Here is a 7,258-nt window from a genome sequence, read left to right on the forward strand (position 1 = left end):
CAGCTCCTAAAAGAAAAGAGAAACTCAGGAACAAAAACTATGCTGTAGAATCACAAATCTGCCAAGCCCCTACTTTCTGCTCTTGCATGCCCAGAGGCAGGGATGTGCCAAATTCAATCCTTATGTAAGATAGTAAAATGTGTAGGTTTCATGAAAAAGAAAAAGTGTCCTGCAGCTCTTGACTCCTGGACTTATAGTCTAGCTAGGACTAAAGTTATATGAGAAATATTTGAAGAAACAAATATTACAAAGAATTTTAGGTAAATTGCATGCGCGCGCGCACACACACACACACACACACACACACCAGATTGACAAGGTCTGACTACTTTTATACCTTCAGAAAAAGGATTTTATGTGTGATGAAGCCTAGTGTGTACATTTTTAAAGCACAGGGCAGCTCTGGCAGGTGGCCAGGTTGAAAGCCATTGCTGTAAGGTCTGAGCCACTTGGCCACTCTTGGTATTCTTGTCAATAAAGGGCAAAGTAGGCTTTGTGAGTCTTTAAGCTACCAACCAGCTGAAATAGTATTGGGGTTGGAACCAAATAGCCTATCTGCTCAAAAAAGCCTCAAAAGTTAAGATTAGACATTTTAAATTTTTTATGAAAAAAATGCTTTTAGTTATTTTTTTTGTTTTAACAGCAATACATGTTAAGCACAGCCATTTTGAAAACAGACAATAGAAGTTTGCAAAAGGGTTAAACAATAACCTGTAATTCTATCAACAAATATTACCATAGCAACCATTATATCTCCTCTGCATTTTTATGTATAAAAGAACTACCCTGTGCATGCAGTTTTTGTATGCTCTCTAAGATTAGCAACCCAGTCAGGGACGTTTTCATTATTAATATTCTTCTGTGAACTAATGTTCAAACTACAGAAAATATTATCTCATAATTACTTTTATTACTTTTTCATTCTTGACAAAGGTAGCCTTTTGGTTTATGACTCAATCCTGCCCTGATCTCCTTGACCTGAGGTTTTGAATGCTTCCTTAAGAGTGCTAGAGGTAGATGTGCTTGCTTACAAAGACATTTTTATAAGTGATTTCATGCATATTGCCCAAAGATCCCTGGGAAAGGATATACTGACTTTATTTTTTGACCAGAGTTTACAAGCCATGAACCTTTACCAAGGACTCATAATTTTTAGTGACCTTACTGATGGTAATATATCCCATGTTAATTTTCATTTCTTTGAAACAATCTCTGTAGCCATGTACTCTTTCCCCTGTGATTATTGGTCAAATATTTTTGTGAGAGAATTATATAGCCATGGCTCAACTGTTTCCACTAATGTACTTACCTTTTCCCACAATAATGTAAGCACTGTGATTTAAAAAAAATTATATGGATTATATTTCTTTACTTTGCTTACTTTAACTTTTCTTATGTTGCTTTGGGATGTACAAAAGGTAGTAACTACTTTTTTTTAAAAAATATGTTATTTGCCAGTTTCATACATGATATATAATGCTTTGTAATTTTTTTTACCCTTTCTTATTCTCCCCAGACCTGTTGACCCCCTCCCCTAATTTCTCTACAAATTTCTTTCCCACTTCCACATCTTTCTGTTTTGTTTTGTGAGCCACTGAGTTTGACCACGGCTCTCTGGATGTGAGCCACTGTGTTTGGCCACGGCTCTCTGGACAACCTTGATTGTTATTTATCCACTGGGGTTACACTTAACACAATTGATGATGATGAATGCTCATCCCCAAGAGCCAGCAATCACTAGTAATTCCCCCGGAAGGGTACGGTCACTTGGGACCCTTTCATAGCCACGGCTGGTTGTTGACAGCCCCTCCTCAGGTGCCCACAAACAACCCCAGCTGTGTGAGTTCCTGATGCAACGGCTCCACCGAGCGCAGAAACGAGCCTTTTGCAGCCTTTCTCTCTGTTACCCGGCTCTTGGGTTACTAAAGAGTTAGCCTGGGAAAGATCATGAACTGGAAAAAATGAAGCGTACTCCTCCCACAGTGGACCGCTTCAGGCTCTGAACACGGGGGTGGCTCGTCACAGCAATATGTGGCTTAGCAGAAGTCGCTGGCAGTCTGCTATGAGTGTAGGTGCTGAGCTCCTGTCTCCGTTACTGACACCGTACCATTTGTCTAAGCACTATGTTCTGTGGAAATTTTAGATACCAAGGAGTGAGGAGAGCTAACGTCAGTGATGCTGCTATTTACTGAACATATATGATGCAAAGTTCACTATATAACAAAATATCAGCCTGTCTAGGCACCGTTAACATGCTGCAAATCATATCATACTTTTTGGAAAATTTATTGCTCTGAATGGCCACCTTGTTTTAGTAATGTGTGTAAACAGTGGGATTTTGTGGTTACTCAGAACTCTATAATAAGATCCACACGCCGTTTTGATTCTCAGTAATGGATGATGTAAGCAGGTCAGTGAGTAATATCAGAGGGAATACGGTGAGGAAACTGAGACTTGGGGTGGTCAAAGGACTAGCCTCGGTAATTGGATGGGGCTTAGTGAGCTGGGATTGAATTGCAGAACGATCCACAACAATGTGCAGTGAAAGGACATGAAATAAAAGGTAAGGATAAAAAAACAAGCCGGAGAATTTCCCCAAGCCTAAGTGAAGGCGTGGTTGAGTTTGTCTGCAATTGCAGATTTGTTGCAATGGTGCCTTTCCTTGTCTCTATTTCAGAGCCTTACTGTTTACTGAAGAGGATTTTATTTCATGTGGCCGAGCCTTGCCTTTTCATCATGTTTGTGGTGAAGCATTTTTTTCTGTGTATCAGAGTTCCACCCACACGTATATGTACGGAATTTATTTTGAGTTGGGTGTTTTGGTCGCTCCATACTTGGACTCTGTAGTGAACTGGGTAAGCACAGCCTTGCTTGCCGGCACTGTGGGGCAGCACGAACTACGCATGCTCACAGTCCGCCATGCTTTCTCCAAGCTGCTGGCTTTTTTATTCGAAGCCTCTTGTGCCTAGTACAGAGCCCCAGTGAGTTAGAGGGAAGGCGAGGATGATAAGAACTGAAAAGAGAGTTTTAAAAGAAGGAAAGAAGAAACAAGACTAAGATACCATAGAAACGTCAAGGTTCATCTAGAACGCAGGCGTCCTATAATGATGAGAAATCAGGAAGCGAAGACACAGGATGAGGGCTGCTATTGGCGCTGAAAGCATGCTTAGGTACAAACTGAGAGAGGCTGGGACCGGGTTCCTGTCTGACGGCTGCCGGGAAAGGTGTACTCTGTTAAAGAGAATGCAGGGAGATAAACAACTACAACACGTTGAGGCTGACTTGTTGAAAGCTATTTTCTCTGAAAGACAGGACAGAGAAGTGGACTTTTCTGGGAATGACATTGTATCCAGCTTGGTCCAGGGGGTAACAGAGATGATTTTTTTTCTAACATAGAAGAAGGAAAAAGAAAGAAAAGCACAGGGACAAAAACTTGGTAATATGGAAAAGTTAAATAATTACTGATCAATGAAGTCATTTTTTTTTTCATTCTAGTTTTGTTTCTTTTTTGCCATAACTGCTTTCAACTCTCCTTTACAGATATTTCTTAATCTAGCAATTTTCTTGCCTGGGTGTTCTAAGAGAACACACAGCTGCATTGACTAGACTTACTTAAAATTCATGACTACAATATGAAAAAAGACCGTTCAGTTTTTCAAACCAAGATTCTTTTCTTTTGGAAAAATCCTGAGATGTGAATGCTTCAACTCTACCCTTCATTTTTCATATATTTTTAAACCTATTATGGGACCTTTATGTTTTCATACTAAGTTTAGAATAAAATTTCAATTGAGTACTTAATGGGGATTGCATTAACGTTGTTTGGAGAACATTGCCTTTTTTTTTTTTTTTTTTTACCGTATTAAGTGCTCTGATCTCCCAACATGGGATGTCTTTGCCTTTTAAAACATAAAAGCAATACACAGTGTAGTAACTGTTTCTTTCAGGACTGAAAGGTTCCATTCTAAATCGGGAAGCTCATTAAGACAGGAAATTAACAATTCAAAAGAGTTTCAGGAAGTTCCTGAACCGGATCAGATTCACTAGGTCTAGCCTCCAGCCTCAAGAGCAGATAAACAGAAGGAATTACCAACAGTCACTCTCTGGCAAGCCGATGGCAAAGACGCTTGGACAAGCCCAGCCAGACTGGAAGAAACAGAGACCAGCTGAACCAACTAGGAGAAACAAAGAGCAGCAGAGCTTCCTACAAGTGTTCGACTGCTGAGCCTCTGTGAAAGAACATTTTCCAGCCTGTTGGGTTGATGGGAGGCCACCTTATTCCGTCTTTCCAGATTTTACGATCCGTCACCTGTGCTGGTATGGGCTTTGGTGTCGCTAGTTGTCTTTGAGTAATTTATACTGTTGTAAAGAACTCCTCACCCATATTCCTATAAGTGACCCCCCCCCCAAAAAAAAAAACCAAGTTGAATTTAGTGGTGTCATTACTTTGGTCTGTCTTTGGTTCCCTATCTTGGATGGGTAAGAGAATAGTATTGGCTCAGGCTCCCCAAGATCAAATTCTCAGCATAAAGAAGATGTATTTGCCCCAAAGAGATGAAGGACAGGGAATAAGAGGCAGACACAGGAAATAGAGAATTAGGGAGAAGGGAATAGAACGAGGGAGATGGGGCAAGAATATTTGTCCAGGACGATCCGGGGGAGCAAAGGATTGCCTCTGCATAAAGAGGAGATATGTGGCCTATAGGAAAGCAGCAGTTCATAAACATAAAAGGAGGATGTGTTAGGATGAGGTGTTGAATTTTAATTTGGCATGCTAATTAGGTGAGCCAAAGAGGGATTTCGATTGTTGGACTAAAAGCACTTTGACAGCTGGACCTTCGTAGTCAGCCTCAGGTGGAGGAGGTGGCCAAATAAGGGAATAGAAGTTGGTAGCTAGCTGTAGGAGCGTCATCTACAGATTCTGAGTGAGGCAGAGGGAACGAGGGAGAAGGCAGGGGCTGCTAGAACCATGTTTGCCATGCTTGCGCTGGCTAGAGTCACTTCAGGGTGAGTAGGTGTCTTTTCACATTTCCCCAGGAGTAGTATCACAACACGCAGGCTGATGTCACAGAGTGCAGCTGCAGATACCCTGAACTCCTGATTCTCCTGCCTCTACCCGCCAAATCCTGGGATTATGGGTGTGCCCCATCATGCCAAGGACGCTTTGGTGTTCTATCGTCGACATTTTAGAGTGTAAAAGTTAAAGTCCTTTCAGTAACTTTGTTGTTGTTGTTTTGGTTGGTTGGTTTGGTTATTTTGAGACAGGATTTCTCTGTGTAGTTTTGGCTGTACTGGACTCTCCTCTCTCTCTCTCTCTCTCTCTCTAGACCAGGCTGGCCTTGAACTCATAAGAGTTCCGCCTGCCTCTGCCTCCCAAGTGCTGGGATTAAAGGCGTGTACCACCACCATGTGGCTCCTTTTAGTAAACGTGTTATAGCAGTGATTCTCAATCTTCTTTGTTGTGATCCTTTAATTCAGTTTCTCATGTTGTGGTGACCCCCAACCATAAAATTATTTTCATTTCTATATCTTTGCTCTGCTTTTGCTACTGTTATTAGTTGTGATGTTAATATCTGTGTTATCCAATGGTCTTAGATGGCCCCTGTGGAAGGATTGTTCTACCCTGCATGCAGGTTGTGACCTACCGGTTGAGAACCACGGTGTTACAGGTAATTTTTATTCTTTTTGATAAAAATGAAATTGTTTTATCTTTGAACTTTCCATTGCAGGTAAAAGGTGAATTGATTTTGTATATTGATTTTTGTGTCCTGTTATCATGCAGAACTCATTGTTAACTTGAATAGTAGTCTTAGTGGACTTTTAGAGTTTTCAACACACAAGACCATGGCGTAATAGAGATAGAGTTTTTTGATGTTGTTTGAAGCTTGACAAAATCCTATCTCTTTGTTTTCCAGTGTTCTAGCTAAACGGTGGTGGAATGCTCATTTGGATCAGATCCAATAATATTGCAGAGAAATTATCCTTTGCCTCAGAGCTGGCTTTGGCTGTTGCAATCCTAAGAACCAGTTCTGAGCAGAGAGCAACATTAAGTGACCAAGATTTGGGATATAATCATAGTACACAGACTGAAGTAGTTTTAAAATTGACTGTTGCTTATTAGAGGCCAAATGGTTTCTCTAGAACACAAGAATCATTGTATATATTTTCACCACTTTAATCAGCATTCACAGTCACTCCAATGAAAACCCATTTATAACATTCTTTATGCTAACTGGCCAGTGATTTAGTGTTGGCTACAAATTACAGTAGCCAATGCCTGTTGTAATGCCATCTGGAAGGTAGACTTTCTGAAATCATGTTAGTAAGTCACCCTTGAGGGTTGAATTCAGAATTAGGACAACAAGTTAGCCTTGGGGTATAACTCAATGTGTGTGCACAGTCATAGTCATAAACATTAAAGCAACTGTTGGTATGAAATATTTTAAAAGAGGTTAAACATATGAATGAGAAATAGACATCCTAACTTAGTGTGGATAAAGCAGAACTCTTTTGTTCTTATTAAAGACATTTCTCTGTGGAAACTTTCCATCTTACTAGATTACCGCTCTCAATGTCACCATCCGTACAGGTTCTTAAGTCAAAGAACTCGGCCTTGTTTCTTCTTAATTCTTCACCTTCTATAATCAATGCATCAGCAAGCCCTTCTAATATCGCTGTAAGTTATACCTGAAGCCATTTGTTCTCCTTCTATAACTTTATTCCAAACCATCATGTTTCCATCGGCTTTAAAAAATGAAACGGTGTGATGGTGGTGTCTATGCTAGCTCCTGTGGTCACCACATTTTATGACGTTTTTGGATATCTGAGCTGTAAGCTTACTACCTTACAGATATTTTAATTTTTTAAATGTCATCCCTTCATTCCACTTGACTCCATACTCAGGCAGTGAGAGGGATCCTTTAAACATATGGATTATATTACATCACTTTCTCTATTAAAACCAACTGGTGACCTCTAATCATACATACAATGAATTCCAAACTCCTTAGTCTAGCCTGAAGTCTCTGTGGTCCTGGTTTCTTCTTGGCCCTCACTGCACAAACTCTGCTCTGCCCAGGTGATAGCCAAGTTTTTGGTCTTTGAAAATGACAAACTCATTCTTTCCTCAGGTCCTCTGCTATGCTGACTGACTGCTTTGCCCAAGCAGCCTTTCCCTTGATCTTAGAATGTTTTTTTCAGCTCACAACCTAAATATCAACTTCAAGTAGAGCCTCTTTGACAGCACAGTCTAACTTGG

This window comes from Acomys minous (genome assembly GCF_964271855.1).
Source record: "Acomys minous genome assembly, chromosome: 6".
NCBI lineage: Eukaryota > Metazoa > Chordata > Mammalia > Rodentia > Muridae > Acomys > Acomys minous.